A 17,538-nucleotide genomic window follows, 5' to 3' on the forward strand; every position below is an offset into this window, starting at 1 on the left:
CTTTCGGGGGAACGAGATTTGTGTTTCCTCTTTGTCAGCGTACAATTAACTTTCTACTTAGAAATAGCCTCATTAGATGGGATGTTTACTGAGGAAAGGCCTTTCTTTCTTTCTTCGCTGTCATTAAGTCGAACCAAAAGGAATAAATCGCGTGCAGAGAGAGAGAGAGCCCTCTACCACCGTAACCTTTTCTCGGGCGGCGCAACACGGCCGCTCGGATTTCACTTTCAACTTCTCACATTTTGTTTTCCAGCAACGGGGACGCGGCGTTTCCTGGGCTTCGTCCTTAACTTCCACGCGCGGGTGCGCGTGTTTATCGCTTTGCTGTTGTTGCCAGGCGACTGTCTAACCTCCGACGAGGTGTATATAGTGCCGACACGTGCTCGTTAGAGACCAGTCCAGAGACGGAGAGGGGGAGAGAGCGAGAGAGGTGGGAGTTATGATCCGTGTTTGCGTCGCAGGGACGCGGTCAGAAATGCGGCAGTTTCGACGGTCGGCCATGTCAAGATTTGTGAAGAAGTTATCTGCAAAAGGTAAGCAATGTTATGGGTGGAGTTTGAGTTTACCGTGGTTCGAGCCCACGTGACCACTAAATACGGAAACGTTCTTGTATTTTCTATTTTGTAAACAATTGGCCTTCATCTAGAAGTGTATGACAATAACCTATTTATATAGTTGGTAAATAATATGTATCAATGCGCGGTGACGCCATTTCAGCTTTTATTCTTACTATATCAGGAACTTCACTTAATTCACCCATGGGACTGAACGTACTAATCCTAGGCTAGCTGTAATCCTGGAGTATACGAGGGGAGTTTCTGATACGGTCCTCTGCGTTTCGTAATCCGCTCAAATACAATTCAGAAGATGACTCAATCCAGTTGTTGATTGCATCGATCACAGCGGTGTTGCTGTGAAATTTTTGCCCTTTAAAGTCCTTTTTTGAGATTTGGAAATAGAAAATAGTCCGATAGAGCCAAAGTCATTGAGTAGGGCGGATGTTGTACTAGCTCGAATCCACATTCACGCAGTGTTACCTGAGTCATAGACACCATGTAAGCCGATGCATTGTCTTGATGCAAGGGGACTCCTTGGGCCAATTTCTGCGCTTCTTGAGTTTCAATTCCTCATGGAAACATCTCTAATAGGTTAGAATAATATTCGGCATTGATAGTGGCACCTCGTTCCGGGGAATCGACCATGATCACTCCTTCTGCATCCCAGAAGACAGATGCCATGACTTTCCCAACCGAATTCTGCACTGGGAACTTTTTAGGAGGGGAAGAAGAGGGATGGTTACACTGTTCCAAAAAGCTGCACAATCTCATGACAGCGCCTCACTTTTTCTCGCTTCTGACATGCATTCAATGCTTTGGGGACCAACCTTGAAGAAACCTTCTTCAAAATCCTAAAACATTCACCACAAAACCGTGAGCTCACTCATAAAAGATGTTGAATGTTGTCTCGTGTGCTTGAATTATTCTGCGGTCTTGCATGATCAGGTGAAAAATGGCATCCACGGTAACAAACACAGTAACAGGCCTTCAACTGCGAGTGCACCTTCAATGCTGTCTCTTCCTCACTTAAATTCTGCAATACTTTTTGAAAGAAGCCTAAGAAGGAAGGATAAGATTTCCCAAATATTTGCTGCAATTCTTCACGAGTTTCTTTCAGCTACATTCTGTTTAAATGAAGGTACTCAATGACTGCACGGTGGATGATTCTCCCAACAGTCGCCATCTTCATTCAACTCTCACACTTCAAAACCTTCTGTAAAGGAACAGAAAGTAGTTAGAAATCTGATATTTTCTGCGAACACACAGGAAATTCCAGCACAGATTGGCAATATTGTCTTTCACGAAAACTGCGATCTATATTGGAATAAAAACTTCAATCCTCCTCCCCTCGTATATTAAATTGCACTGACCGTTGTTAGTTCATTCGGTCCAGACTGCGAACTAATTCAGTCCATGTCTATTCTCCAAGGACTCTGAAATCCAACTAAATTTCTCGTTTTAAAGTGGAGTAAGGAGACGATCTACCATTAACAGAGACAAAGAGTGCCTACGGCTAAGTGCGTTCCACATTACAAGCGACGAAAACACTGCATTAACTTCAACGCGGCTTCATTAATCCCAGCAGGCAATACCAGCACGTGCACTTTGTCGCAACCGAGAAAGAGCACGCGGTAATTGCAGTAACGGATTATATTTCGTTAACGTTGAAACCAGGTTAAACAAGAATCCCGCATCGCTAGTTGCGGAAGATTTCTAACTGAATGGCACTTTCGTCTTCTCCAGCTCAATCTACATTTCTTATGTAAATGATGACGCTGACAGAACCGCAACCACGGAGGCCCAGAACAAATTCAGAAGTTCAAACACGTGCCATCGAAGTTTGGATCTGTTTATTAGAGACTCGGGTGTGCACGATATTGAATATTTCGCCGTGGGCGAACCACGATCTGAATTTCACAGCATTGCGAGTTCTGTTTACGCTCTCGACAATCGTCGCCATACAAGAGACGGAAAAAATGCGTGAAGATTGGGACGAAACTGAACCTCTTAAATGTCCTTGGAATGTTCAATTTGCCTTCTGGATGATGGGCATCTCCTGGATGCTCATCATCCATCATCATCTCCATCATCCAACATCTCCTGGATGCTCATCAGCCATCGTCTGTTTTAAATGAACATCCGATGGTTACCAGGGCAACGCACTTATTGGAGGTTCCACTGAAATGTGGTCCTGTCAACGGATTACTCTAAAAATCGGGCCTTCCTTAACTAGAACAATCCCAAGCAGAAATTGTTTGTTACACGACCTCGATATTTGAACTCTAACCTTTCCATCCGGGGGGAGAAAGTGACAAATGACTCGCGCACTCTTCCAAACACTGCAAGAACAGGTGGAAGTTAACGACAGATCTCTAACCGGAATTTTTTTTAGCGTTCGCTTTTATCTGCTGTTTTAGCAGATCAATTCCAAGGTGAGGTAACCTTCCAACGGTACTCGACAGGTTTTTCTGAGATTAAAGAGGTACTTGCACTTGTGAAACCCGGCGTATTAAACTTCTTGACAGGTGAACAGAGATGGCACTCGCAGAGATGTCAGTTGCCTTTGTTTTAGCCCGAAGAGATTCTGCTTACGTCTTTTGTACTTAGGAGCGAGTCGGTTGAGACCACAACAAAAAACGTCTCGTTTATTCTGACGACCAATAATGGGACGTCGCCTTCTATCAATCGGAGAAATGCTGGAGGATATTCTTTGCTTCCAAGATACGTAGACTGGAGTCTGAGACGAATCTGTCAGTGTCCAACGACATATTCTCCTCAAAAACCAAAAAATAACAATCAGAATGTTTCCGTTTATATTCCAAGATGGCGACATATGGTCAAAAAGGTCCGCAGGAGTATGAACGTATTTTGTGGACTCGTATTTTGTGGATGACGTAAGAGGACTTGAGGTGGAGAGAACGTACGCCACTACTAAGTATTAAATTATTCATTCTCCGCCCGTCTTTCTCATTCGAATTGACAGCACGCCGATCCTCCGTAACTCAGCCCCCCTCGCGACACGCCACGACCAATGATCGTGTCACAGCATTTACCGAGCAAAATTACGATCGTAATTCGTAATCGAATCAAGCGCATCTAGCGAATTTTGGCTGGAAGTGCAAGTTGCGAGATTCGCGTTCAGCGCGATTGCGACGCAATCTCACGCGTCTCAGGTGCGCGTTATTCTACGAAGATGAGATGAGATTTCTCTCTGCGCTGCATCTTCCGTGGATGCTGATGGTCGTGTGAGGCGTTTGTGATCACCGAATTGGTTGGAGCCGTTGAGTAACTCCGATTATTTTACTGTTAAAATGGCAGCGATTTCATCAGAAAGAGAAGAGAAAGAATGCGTCTGTTTAAATATTTATTTTTGTTACTTTTCATTTATTCAATTTCGTGTTGCATAAATCATTGAGTCTGGATGCACGAGTAAATATAATGATGATGTTCTTTCGCTATTTATTTATACTGCGATGCAATAGAATAAATAATACTTTATTAAAAATGTCGCGCTACTTTTGGAGTTCCTTCAAATTTTAAAAGTATCCAAATAAGAGCTACACCACGTTTTATACGTGTTCTGTTAATTTTGTCGAGCAGTGTATTTTGTCTTAAAGGAAATACTTCTGCTAACGACAGAATAGACTAACAAGAATACTCACACTCAAGATCGGTAAGACATTCTCCATACCTAAGCAATACCAGTCTTCATCATGTCCGTCCGTCCATCCGCATGTAATAACCCAGCTCCTGGTGGGTGATTATGAAATTTGATATTTCGGCCTTTTTGAAAGATCTCTCGCTTTCCTAGATTTCATTAAAATCAGACCAATATATCAGTCAATCCGTCCGCATGTAATAATTCGGCTAATGGATGGATTTTAATGAAACTTTACATTTAAATCTTTCAGAAATATTTGTCGAGCACTAGAATTTCACTAAAATCGGTTCAATGGAAATCTGACAATTATTATTTATTTTGCGCTAATTGGAAGAATGAAGGATGCGCAAAATTACTTTTTGCTCTTTTTTTTTATAAATCATGAATTGTTACTATTTATTAACGCGCTTAAAATGTAAAGTTCTACGCATGGTAACTAAATCTGTAATAATTTCTTCTTGGAAAAAAAAATCTTTATTTTAGCACTGTGTAGAGGCTTCTACAAGAGCTGGAGGAGTTCTCCAAGAGAAAATTCATCCTCTTCCTTAAGAATTAACGGAACATGAACATGAAAAAGAAAGACCAACGCAAGGAATTAACTGATGACATTTAACGATTTTGAATTTAATTCCTCCGTTCCAATTTCTTCTTTAATCTTAAATCATCATCTGCTCTTATGAATAGGGAAAGTTTACCGAAAGCAATTTGTTCATAAAAACAAATTAAAAAGCTTAATTTGATCCACGCGAATGAACTCTACTCGGAATTTTGTTTTCTACGACGCTACATCGATAATTTGATATTTTCTGAGTTGTATAACCATTATGAAGAGTGTGGTCGAGTATCTTGTTAAAGTCCAAGCACCGAAATTGGCTGCAGCAATAACCATGCCAGTAAAAGTATCGACTTTTCATTAAGTCCGACTCCTGCGGCAGTTTTACATAAACCACTCGTGTTCAGCGGAGGTGTTCTTTTAAGGACGCCATTATGGTGCGTCTTCTAGAAGCTGTAATGTCTGCCGCGAGATAAAGAATTGTTTCTGAAAGTCGTTTCAGCCGAAATAAAAGAGAGTCTATTGGAAAGGTATTTCTGGAGGAGGTTTGTCTTTCGTTAAAGTTGTGTTTACTTTTGAGTTCAAGATCACTTATCAAAACGATTTCTCCCGATGTCCACTTCTTTCATACTCATTCGGGAATTTCTCTTGTGGGTACCAGCAAGTGAATTGAGAGAGTAGACAAACTCGAATTGCATTTGCTTCCAGTAGATTAAAGTATTGGCCATTCCGCTTTCTGCACAACTAATTGGAAAGGAACCAGTCAAAAAAGGATTTCAAATTGTTTTATTTTTAAATCGAATATACCATCAGGAATGGATCTAAAGGAAGATAGCGTAATGAGGGTGGTTAAAGTGAAATCAGAAGACTGCGAAGAACTGAAGTTTAGTGAATGTTGACAAATTAAATCCAACATCAATCAGGGATGGTTTATTTGTTAAAGGGGAGATATCTTTGACGTAAACGATTCTTCTGGGAATTCTCTCGATCAAAGTTGCTGCTGTTTTATTCTGTCGCTATTTCAGAGCAGCCAGACGGCCGAAAGATGTGTCCGGGACTCTGCCCACACAATCCTTCAGTGCACATGCGTAGCCAGAAGAACGAGCTGCATTTTTTTTCCCTTTTATAATTTTATGTTTTTTATTTCTTGCACTAAACATAATCATAAATTTCCATCTACGCCTGAGACCGACTAACTCGGCCACGGAATGAAAAAGGCCCATTAAAGTTTCTCGCGTCACTAACGGGATTCGAACCCGGGCCTTTTTCACCCGGTGTGGAAAGGACGATGACGATTCCACTGTGCTACACGCACAGATGTAACTCATGGTAAGACTGTCTTCTGTGCTACCTTGACGTTTATTGTTCATTTATTTATTGTATTTAGGTGGTCCCAGCCAGCCCTTGACAACCCTCCGGTCTATCGTACAGATAATTTATATCATTTTCCTCTAATATATTTCCTCCCCTGCTTTGCCCAATTACAGAATGGGAAGGGCGCTTTATAAATTTACATACAACTTTTCATCATGCCCATAACACCCTATAAATTTGCCAAGAGTGTGATACATTTATATGGAAAACTGGTCATCGCAGTTACTTCGATCCTGTTCGACATCTGAATTAGTTTGCTTTTTATAAATGAATTGGTAGTTTGGAATTACGGTCGGAGCATTAGATGGGAATTGTGTTAGATGGGAATACGTTTTTGGAACATACTGAATTGTTGACAGCATTTTGGAGTGGAAATCTCAAGCCATCCTTTTCTAGGAGTTTGGAGTTTGTGAGGAGTTTTCCAGCAGGTGGGAATATACATTTTTCCGTGGGATTTGGTCGAAGTTGGAGTGGAAAATCGATCTTGAGATTCGTTAACGTCGTTCGGCTTGACCCACCTCAGGATCCAACGTTCCGGCTCAGAGTACCTTCTGAGCTCTGCGCGTGGAACTGAGAACCAAATAACAAGTCGAATCGGAAAGAGTATCTTTGAGTGTATTGCATCGTTACTGTGAGTCCGTTATCCCACCAGTTCCTGTCTAATTTCTCACATAGCTTGGTACGTTTTCATTTCAAGTGTACGTAATTAAGCATATACGCAATTTGGCTAGAAAACAGACAAACAGGTCAAAGAACACACGTAATTAAACATAAAATGTATTGGAACATCGTAGCCTTAGAAATCTTATTCATAAATAAGATTTCTTGATCCCCAAATTTAACTCGTCGACAACGAAAACAATTCTTAATGCTAAGATCAATAACGGAAGAGGATAAAAACCACCAAGCGAGTAGGATTTTCAGACAGGCTCAGACACAAATTTGCCCTATCCTGCAAGGGGAAGGAGGACGCATCGGTATAAATCCTTCAGCACCAATTGTTGAATCAAAATACGCTTGTACCGTCTCATCGATTTTGTTACAGCTTCAATCATCTAAATACGAGTATAATAAAGGTAGGACAATCTATTTTCATAAATATTTGCTGCGCATCTTTTTGTTTCGTTCGGAGAGGTAGAAAATCTTAACTAATTTCATTCGTAATCTTCTGTTCGTTTTATTTTAGTCAGCGAGTTATAAATTACTGGAATAAGTTACCTACATGGGTGGTAGAGGCTGACAGTTTGGGGAAATCCAAAAAAATTCGCTAGATTTTGTGCACACTAATGCTCCATTATTAACTTTATTTATTCGTGGTCTTTTACCACCTTAATGATTTCTAGGCAAGATCATATATCTCTATTGAGGATTACCCTGACTTCTAATCCCTCTTGGTTTTCTCTTTCGCTCTCGGCGTTACTTTTCTTCAAAACAGCTGTTCAGTGTGTACAAATCGCAAATTCGCCCTATCATGGAATAATGTTCCCATATTTGGGACGGTACCCCAAAAATCTCTCTCAAGCTTCTGGATTCCATTCAAAAGAGGACAGTTAGACTAATTAATGACTCATCTCTAACAGAGTCTTTCCACTCTCTGTCTCATAGACGTTCTGTTTTTGCTGCATGCAGTTTCTATGGATACTTCTATGGACACCTTCTGAATTGGCTTCTATAATTCCTGCTCTCTCTCTTTCAAAATAGTCCGAACACGTGCTGCAATCAGTCAGCATCCTCTTACTGTCCAACGTCAAACTCACAGAACCAACTTTTCTTCTTCCTCATTTATCCCTTTAACTTCCTTTTCTAGGACCATCTCCCCTCACAGGTATTTGTCGAAAATTACAATCTACAGAAATTCAAGTCTAATGCCAATAAATACCTTTCTCCATCTTCAACCTTCAACCCACGCGCGGTACTAAGTACTGTTTGTTCTAACACCACTCGTGTTTGGCATAAGGTAGTTATCCGTATGCCAAACACGAGTCCATAAAATATAATTTTATGTTCTACAAGCAGTGTCCTGAAGCATAAAAACTTTCCAACACCAAACTTACTCCACACCAACACCAAAAACGAGATATTTTCCTTACTCCACTTGTTGTCTAATCATCGTAAGTCTATTCTTCCTAAAGCCATGGTGAAATCGTAACTGCTGGTTTCAAAACTGTAATTATTACTTATTTTCACTATTAGTCATAGAGTCCCCTGGTTGGCCATCTTTGCTCAAGTTCCTTGGAAGTACACAAGAACACCACGATCGACATTTCAGCCTGTATATATGCGAATACAATAAAGCAAAAGCCAGTGAAGTTATAATTACTTCTGGATTCCTAAAATTAATGAGGGAAACGCTACTCAGCCTTAAAAATACTCTACTTCTTTTGTACAAAGTCTGCGTAGTAAAGTAAAAATGACAATTGGTCTTAACCGTTCCGCTCAGTTCCACGATGGCGTGCATCTAAGAAAACCATTTAGCATCCGAGGAAGAATCAAAAAGAGATTTTCTTATTTCTGAGAATAAAGCACACCTGCGGCACGAGAGAAGTACGTTTTACTCGAGCGGCATGAAAATTTCTGGCTTTGCTAATGAGCACTGGTGGCATCCGGTAGCAGCTAATCGAGCAAAAGAACAGACAGCAACGCCATCTGCGTGTAATTTCATTGCCAGAGAAAGTCTCCAACGACAAAACGTTCCCAACGAAAATGCTTTCCTAACCGCCTGTTTATATTGAATGTAAAATTTCTGGTCAGACTGTTGTTGTTGTTGTTGTTGTTTACTATAGGGTTTCAGGCGCATCAGACTTGGACCATATTGCTCCTTATATACTATCTGTAAATAGCGCGTGTTCTGTGGTCGATTTGCTCTTTGCTGAATTATAAACTAACCCGAGTTTCCGGGAGAAAAAACCACGCTACCCTCGCCTGAGACCAATTAATTCAGCTACGTACAGATTAGATTAAATCAGAAGACAAATCTTTTTAGTATTGAACAACATTTAGCTCCTTTCCCCTTGCTTATACGTGACTCCAAGATTTCTGTTCTAAATATGTAAGCTTTTGTGGAACAGAAATCCATACATAAAATCGATCCAAATCTTTTGAAACAGCTTATCCTGGCACGAATTGTTAACAACCCTTCCCACCATCAAATCATCTGCAAACTTTGAGCTTATCTTGGATGCCCTAGTCAGTATTGTTTATGAAAATTGGAAATAGGAGGGGCGCGAACACGGGTCCACTCCGAACACTGACTATTTATGACAACTCTCTTGTCTTCTATCTTTTAGACAGCCTGCAATCCAACGTAGGACCTCACCAGTAACTCCAACTTCTTCCATTTTGCCTCCCATGAGGTACCGTATCAAAAGCGACTAAAGTCTGTATGTATAATGTAAAAATTGTTACCTGCATCTAACTGCCTAAAGACTACATCATAGTAATTTAACAGATTGGTCAGGCTTGATTCTTAGCGAACCCATGCTGGGATCTATTCAATATTTCGTTCTTGTCTAGATGATATTGAATGACATCATTAACCACAGACTCCATGATCTTTTCTTCCACAGAAGTCCAACTCGGTGGCCTACAATTATCTTCTCCTCTTAGACACCACCTTTGTGGATGGGGAAGACACTCGAACTCCTCCAGGGAATCTTCCCGGAGAGCATGATCCTCTCATTAGCATTCTCAACGGTTTGATTATAAGTGAATATATATATATACTATTCCCCTACAGTCTTGTCCTCCTTCAATATCGGTGATTTTTCTAAGAAACTCTTGTCTGAGATCATTATAACTTATTTTACAGCAGTCTAATCCCTTAATGTTCTCCTGATTTTGAAGCTTGCTTTGGACTGTATAAATATCAGTGAGAAGAATGTGTTAAACTCATCTGCCATGTCTTCTGCTTTCTATGAACATTCCACTGCAGCCAATTAAGGGATCCGTTGGATTCGCTCTCTCCTTTTTCGAATTCATATATGGAAAGAACTCCTTATTGGCTCTCTTACTAATGCTCAGACAAGTCAATCACTCGATTTTCTATAATTGTCCCACGCCTGCTTCTTTTGCTCAAACTCTTAATCCCACCTGCTGTCCACTTTGGAATCTTACGTTTGTGGAATTTACCCCTGGTACTAATACCCTCGTGACTTCGAGGATAATCCCCTTTTACGTTTCCATAGCATATTTGTATCCGACACCATACAGATGTCTCGCTAGTTAATTGAGCCCAAGAAATATCTTTCAAGAGTCCCCTCTCTTGAAATTGAGTCTCTGTCCTTTACCTTTTGACTATATCGGTTTCCTTAGATACAATTCACTTTATGGTATTGTGGTCACTGCCTCCTATTGGTTCCCCACTGTCAAGAGTCCCCCCTTCCTTGAACATGTTGGATAAGTAGCAATCAAAGCTGAAATTCGTTGAATTTGTTCAAAATACCTTATTCTACTTTATTGCTTTTTGACATCGACCCTGATGCATCCTTTATAGTTATTTAATAATGTTTTTACGTACAGTTTTTCCAAAGAAATCTCCTTCCATCATCTTGCGAAAGCTCGTCCTACAAATGGGATTTTCTCGGTTGGGAAACTCACCACGATAAGCGCACTGTTCAAGAGAGCGTGTAAATGAAGGCAATTGAGAAGATTCACAGGACGTGCTCGTAACTAACCCTTCCACGGTTCCACGTGACTTTCGTCAGGTAGAAATCTCTCCGAGGCACACACGCGCGTGCGCGAATTATTGAAACTAAATTCCCCAACGCCGGGCTACCGCTCCGAAAGTCACTCGGAGTACCTCCAACTTTCTGCAGGTAGGCTAATGGGAAACGCATCCGATCGCTAGATGGCGCCAGTAGTGAATTCCCGGGCAAGAGCCAACTGAGTTCGTCTGCTCTTGTCACTCGTAAGGTTGGCACTCGTTAATTCGGTGGAAGCCGCGAACTACGGTAGTATTTGCTCCAGTTCCTGACAGACAGACAGCGGGAGATTGGTGGAGCTGTTGTGGATGCACGAGCAGGATGGAGGTGAGTTTACTTTCCACATAACTAACACCCGCTTTCTCCGCGCAGGTACAAACGACACGTACAGGTGAAAATGTCGTTCGATATGGTCACTTTACGTACGGTTCTGGCATCAGGTGCACACCGTGTCGCGAGTTCCATCGACGCGTGATCCCGTGCATGTAACCTGCTACGAGGTCAGCGGATGCTTTGATGGTGCTCGCTCCTCCCGAGCCGTTTACGTTTAACAGCTCGTGCTTCGTTACTCTCGAAGTTGCCCGAGAGTTCGTCTGTTGCGGGTGAGCAATCCATGGCGGATGGGGTTCACTTTGCGGCTGTTCAGTGAACCGCCCGATTCGGAACAGGTGAAGTGTGGAAGCGACAAATCAAAACGGCGATTTTGATGATAGGTGAACCGTGCGGTTGGCAACAGACACTCGACTTAGACACGGGTCTTCCACTTTTGGAGAAAAGACGCTAATTGGCCGACGAATGAGAACGAGCCCCGCTTTTGACGCTTCATCGTACGCGAAACGGGCGTCGAACGCCCGTTTCGCATCAAAGACGACGTTAATTATCTAAAATCGTCAATTTTCGGAACTAGTCAAGGGAAGGACAGGTGGCGCCACCAACGTAAGAACCCATTAATCAAATTATTTGAAGTCAATTTAAAATATCTTCGAAATAAACGGAATTAAGTTACGACTGATGGAAAGGCAAACGCGCTTTCGTTTAGGTGAAATTAGGGGACCATCCCCAACTGTGAAGTGGTCTTTCCCTTCTTAAAAACAAGCGACTTAAGTGTTTTTGAAATACTGCGCAGTTAAGTGGTGTTTTCAGTTTCCTTTGTGGTACTCCATTTATGGAATCAAAAAGTGTGGAACATAAGGCAAGTTTCTCTTCGATAAATTCATTACTGCATTTATCATTTAAACATTTGTTTTTATTGAATGTGTGTTTGTTAACAACTTTGATGTCTGCATCTCCTAAATTTAACTCTTTAACTAAAATCCCATCGGAATCTGAACCATGGTAAGGGTTGTATTTAGGGTTCTGCGGTTCCTAAGCGAGTCAAAGTTCTTTCTCTGAAAAACGTCCTTTATTTAAAGAATATATCGAAATTTCTTGTTACAGCTGTCCATCAGAATGCCATCAAAAGTGACTTTTAAAACACTTAAACTATTCATGATTTTTATGGCGAAATGAGAGAAGTCAGAGTTAAATTTGTAAAGAATTACTGTCTGAGTAATAAAAGAATCCCATCAATAACGGGATGAATTTTTATGGGCTTTTTCACAACATGGCTGAGTTAGTCGGTCTCAGGTGAGTGTTATATGGTTTTTTCTCCAGCAAACTGACCGAAGAATGCGTACAATTTAAGAATACTGATACCTCTAGTCTTCTGGAGCCCGAGATTGTCAGAAGAGTAGCAGACTACAAGCCATACTGCTGAACCTTTTCAACCACTGTCCGGCAAAAGGATCCTTTCCACTTGATTGGAAGACAGCTAACCTTCGACTTCTCCTCAAGAATCCGAATAAACTGCCACAGCAGCCAACATCATGCAGACCAATCACCCTCCTAACTGTTCTCAGCAAACTCTTTGAGAGACTCATCTTATTCAGAATTCACAGGTATTATACAAACATAAACCTACAGGCCGACAACCAGTATGGATTCCGTCAGGGGCACTCGGCAGTAGACGCACTAAATAACCTGATAACATCTGCTCAATCCACACCTGAAAAATACTACTTGTAATTGCAGTCGACTTCGCCGGGGCATTCGATTCACTTTGGTGGCCAAGCGTCCTTGGCAAGCTCAGGCAAGCACAGTTTCCTCAAAATCTCTACTCCTGCATTAAAAGCTATCTGTGTGAAAGATCCACAGGGGCTCGGTCCTAGGACGAACTTTCTGGAACGTGGTCCTGGATGAGTTCCCAAATCAAGATCTTGGGCATGTCAAGTCCCAAGACTATGCAGACGATTTGATCCTTTCAGTGCCTGCCAGCTCAAGAGCCCAGCTTGAAATTTCTGCTAACCGAGCATTCTGGCTCTCCAGGAGTGGACTACCCAGCACAACCTGACAATCTCGGCTGAGAAAACCTCTAGCATCCTCCTGAAAGGTAACCTTAGCTCAACCAGACTACCGCAGATTAAGATCAATTATGACCATAACCCAGCAACCATCAAGCACCGCACCCAGCTTAAGCACCTTGGTGTAATCCTGGACTCAAAACTGTCCTTCGTCCCACACTTACAGTATATTCAAAAGAAGATAGGAAATTACACAACACTGGTGGCAAGGGTCACTCGCAGGGACTGGGGTCTAAACCGACGTACCTTAGCCCTGTTTTACAAAGCCGTTGTTTGTTTGTTATTTGATTTTTAGGAGCATTAGCAATTAAGGCCACATTGCTCCGGGGATATGCGGTGGTCATTCCCTGACCTTTCCGCATCCTCCGTATTCGGTGGGCACGGGCTCGAACCCCGGTCTAATCAAGAAGTGTGTGCTATGCACGGCTGCTCCTGCCCACCTGGCTACGGAGGCACCTTACAAAGCCTTTTTTATTCCAGCCATCTCATATGCTGCAGGGGTCTGGTATCACCGGGCAACTATTGTCACAAATCAGAAGAAATTAGCCACCATTCAAAGAGCAATACTACTTACCATCACCAGAGACTGCTGCACGGTGATGGTAAACCTACTGCACTCCTGTTCTCCAAGTCCTCGCTGGAGTCCTCCCTCTATACCTTGAAATAATTAGATGCAGAATATTGTATCATCTGTCCAAAGGAATCTCCACTACCACCATTGGATTCACCACCAACCCAGCAATCAATCGTAAGACAGAGAAAAGGCGCCTTGTCGCTCACCTCCAGCAGGCCTGCCAGGACAGATGGACATCATCCACTAAGGGAGCAATTACAAAAGAAATTCATCCCTGAAGTAACGTTCACGTTCCCAAAAGCCCCAAGCTGGTTTTCCCCCTAGCCTGTACCTCCTCACAGGCCCTCCCACTGCCACCCCATTCTTCCGCCTGGTGAGGCATGGACATGCCTCACTGGCCTTCTGGGGTCACCTTCTCTATCGTCCCCATACCTCTGTCTTTTCCCCCAGCCTTCAGTCTCCCCCCTAACACTCGCAGTGTACACCCCTACACAACTTATCAATTAATAATGTCCAAATTTAAACCATTCTTACATAAACCTCTCTTGGCCTTTTATATTCTATCGTTAACCCCCTTTTTTATCTATTTTTTTTTTTCACATAGGCCCTTTTCACTGAAATCTTTGGAAACCAGGTGACAGGGCCTGCCAGAGTAGAAAAAATCTACTGGGTGCCTGACCAGCCTCCCCGGGGGCCAAGTGCGGTAACGGTGGGTACCAACAGGGGCCCAACTGCTAAATAGTCAGAAGAACAACGGTACACAACACTACACATCCTTCCACTCCCCACACACTTTTTAAATCTCTGGCCTTCACAGAGTTCTGTGCTATACAAACAGAGTACACAACGTGGAGATGAGTGAAACTCTTGGTGCCGTCAGACAACTAACACACTTTGCACCTCATAGCCTCAGTCGCTTTGAATTAGGCGAATTTGAGAACTTAATGCAGACTTACACAATCGTGGATGATTAAAACTTTTCTTCACTCCTCAAGAAAAAGGCCTGGGTTCGAATCCCATTGAGATGAAGAATTTTTGTAGGTTATTTTCACCTCGTGGCCGAGTTAGTCGAGTACAGGTGACGATCCTAGTTTATTTTTTTCTCGGAAACTTGGAATTTTCATCCAGAAAAAGAATAACCCAATTTAGAGACATTATATACCTATTCCTCATAACCTTAGTTTCTTCTGCGCTATTTCAAAAAACGCTGCTTGTTTCGTCACTATTTTTGTGGAATGGATAAAAAATTCCTAAAATTTAGATTTTTCAAAACTTTCGGCGGTAGTCAACTTGGCATTCTTCGCTCAATATGACTGATCACGAATTACTGGAATAAGTTGCAGCTATGGGTGGTTGAGGCTGACAGCCTGGGGAATTCAAAGGTCAGCTGGATCGACATCTACGTGAGGGTGGAAGAATAATAATAAATAAGCTATCAAATACATAGATTATTTATTATTATTTTATTTTTATTTTTGGCCGATGCAGCAAAAAATCTCGGGTCTTTTCCCCCATATGGCTCATACTAATATTACTCCATTATAAAGCGTTAACAAGATCTGAAGGGATATTACAGAAATCGAAACAGTGTTTTCTAAACATTTATTGACGCAGACACATTTTTATAAACATGCCTAAAAGAATTGGACAATCCACTCTTTTCGTTTCTTAGCTTTAAGTTTTAGAGAGGAAGTACGTTTCCAGAACTCAAAGATGGCCTGGTATAAAGCACGAAGAAATAAATGTCGTATAATATAATATTCATTCTATCATCCCTATGTGCAGTGAAAGGAAATCAAAGTGAAAACAATGGTTATATGATGGCAAAAATTTGGCAATATCCTACAGGACACGATGCGACTCCCACTTTAAAAACTTCCATTCCAAAGACAGCATACAACAACCGTCTGACTTATCTAGATGGTGTCAAGTCAAATAATCGTAAACCTGTTTACTTCTCTTTGTTGTTGTGAACATAGTGCTTATCGACTAAGTCGTGATTGGGTGATTGAATTACCCTTGGAATGGACGCCGGAACGCCGAGATGACTCGTCATACAAAAATCGGCAATCACAGAGCAATATGTTTACGACATGCAGTAGCCAACCTCTTTGTGCCTAAGGGACGTGCGCGTCATAGTAATAAAGGAATTCCTTGGAGTGCCACATCTTCTCGGAGGATTACCAGACCATTGTTTTTCGTAGATTTATCTCCAAAGGGAACAACATATCTCCCAGCCAATTCTTCCAGAGCGCTTTTGTAGAAGCGTTTGATGACGGAACTGCGAGCATCGACTTCGGCCTTCAACCTCTCTCCTCCCACCCTGTAATTACATCTGTGGGGATATTTGGAGGATAAATATTAGTCTCCAATGTTGCCAGAATGTCACTGGAGATATCATTTCCGCTTCGTACATCAAGAATAAACGACCAGTGGTGATCTTTCGCAGTTTGATAAACCACTGTCAACAGATACCGATGTAGGGGGATGGGGGAAATCGTCGAGATTCACTGTATTATAGATAATTTATATTCATTTTAACGTTATTGAATCTTTTTACACAATATTACTTTGATATGCTCTTGAACATTCTTTTAAAAGACAAACCCAGAGTAAATAACATTCCCGAAATTGAGGATGAACCATTTCATAACAAAGTGATAGGCCGAACTGAATTTTGCTTGAATAATGAAACGAAGTTAATTGGAAGGAAAACAAAGCAGAAGAATGATTTAGGTGGATAACGCAAGGTGAATGAGAAAGGCCGAAGCCCGTAACTACTCCCAAAGGATCATCAATCACCCGATCGTTGGTGGTAATAATAACTATAATAGACTAATAAATGATTTCGAGGATAATGAGGATAATTATAATTATTAATTGCGTATCTTCAGAAGGTGGACGGAGAAATGGAGCGATCTGACCAAAAGATCATCAACTCGCTTATTTTACATTAAGTTTGAAACGCGATTGGCTCCGCTGTTTATCTTCGTCCCCAAAAGGAGGGGAGATGCTTTTGCGTTTCCTGGAATTATCTCGATGCCCAAAAATGTTTTGGCTCTGTTTGAAACCTTACCAAGGCTTGGATGAGGAGTTGACTTCATCGTTTAAGCTTTGCGATACGCAACTGGTAGATTGCTTTGGTTGAAGAAGAAGTTGCTTGGTGAACATGAAAGTCTTGATTAATAAGAAATTCAATCAATGAAACCTCTGATTTAAGGTGTATTCTTATAATCTAGTGGTTAATATACGAGCGTGCTCAGCGATGTCTTTTCCTAATACGTGAAATTGCTTTATAAATGACCACCAGAGATGATGCAATCTCGGATGTGCTAACAAAACCAGTTTCAATATTTATCAATTTACCGACCTCATTTTGCGCCAAAGGGCCAAGGGGATGTGCAAGCGGAATACATGAACCCACCAACGGGTTCATCGAGCCTCTCCATCCCAATTCCACTCTCACCTCCACGAGGTGGGCCCTGGGACTTGAGCAACCTAGAGGAAGGTTGGGTTTCAACCCCAGAGGGAATCTAGGTCAGGTACAGACGAGAGAAAGAAGGATGTGTAGCGCTTTCCCTTCAACATGCTATGAAGACAGAGCCTACATATCTGGTTACCAGGAGGTAGGCTGGTAATTCGAGTTTTGATGGCAGAAGAATCTAAACAGGTCAAACGCAGTTTCAGTTAGAGGAAGCTTCTACCAACAGGGAAAGCAAC

At 41.8% G+C, this 17,538-nt stretch overlaps 1 protein-coding gene across 2 annotated transcripts in view; it reads left to right on the plus strand.

Moving 5' to 3' along the window:
* The first annotated feature begins 456 nt into the window (after window positions 1–456).
* LOC150081671 (uncharacterized) overlaps window positions 457–17,538 on the plus strand; it is a 55,445-nt gene continuing 38,363 nt past the window's right edge. The window contains exon 1 of one of the 2 annotated variants that reach the window (XM_090379540.1): window positions 457–533. The gene's annotated coding sequence lies outside the window, so the exon portion shown is untranslated. Of the gene's footprint in view, window positions 534–11,066; window positions 11,173–17,538 lie in introns of those variants that run through there. The other variant, XM_090379539.1, reaches the window with a different exon arrangement.

The sequence above is a fragment of the Mastigoproctus giganteus genome, chromosome 8 (assembly GCF_048544385.1).
Source record: "Mastigoproctus giganteus isolate SK-2022 chromosome 8, ASM4854438v1, whole genome shotgun sequence".
Taxonomy (NCBI): Eukaryota; Metazoa; Arthropoda; class Arachnida; order Uropygi; family Thelyphonidae; genus Mastigoproctus; species Mastigoproctus giganteus.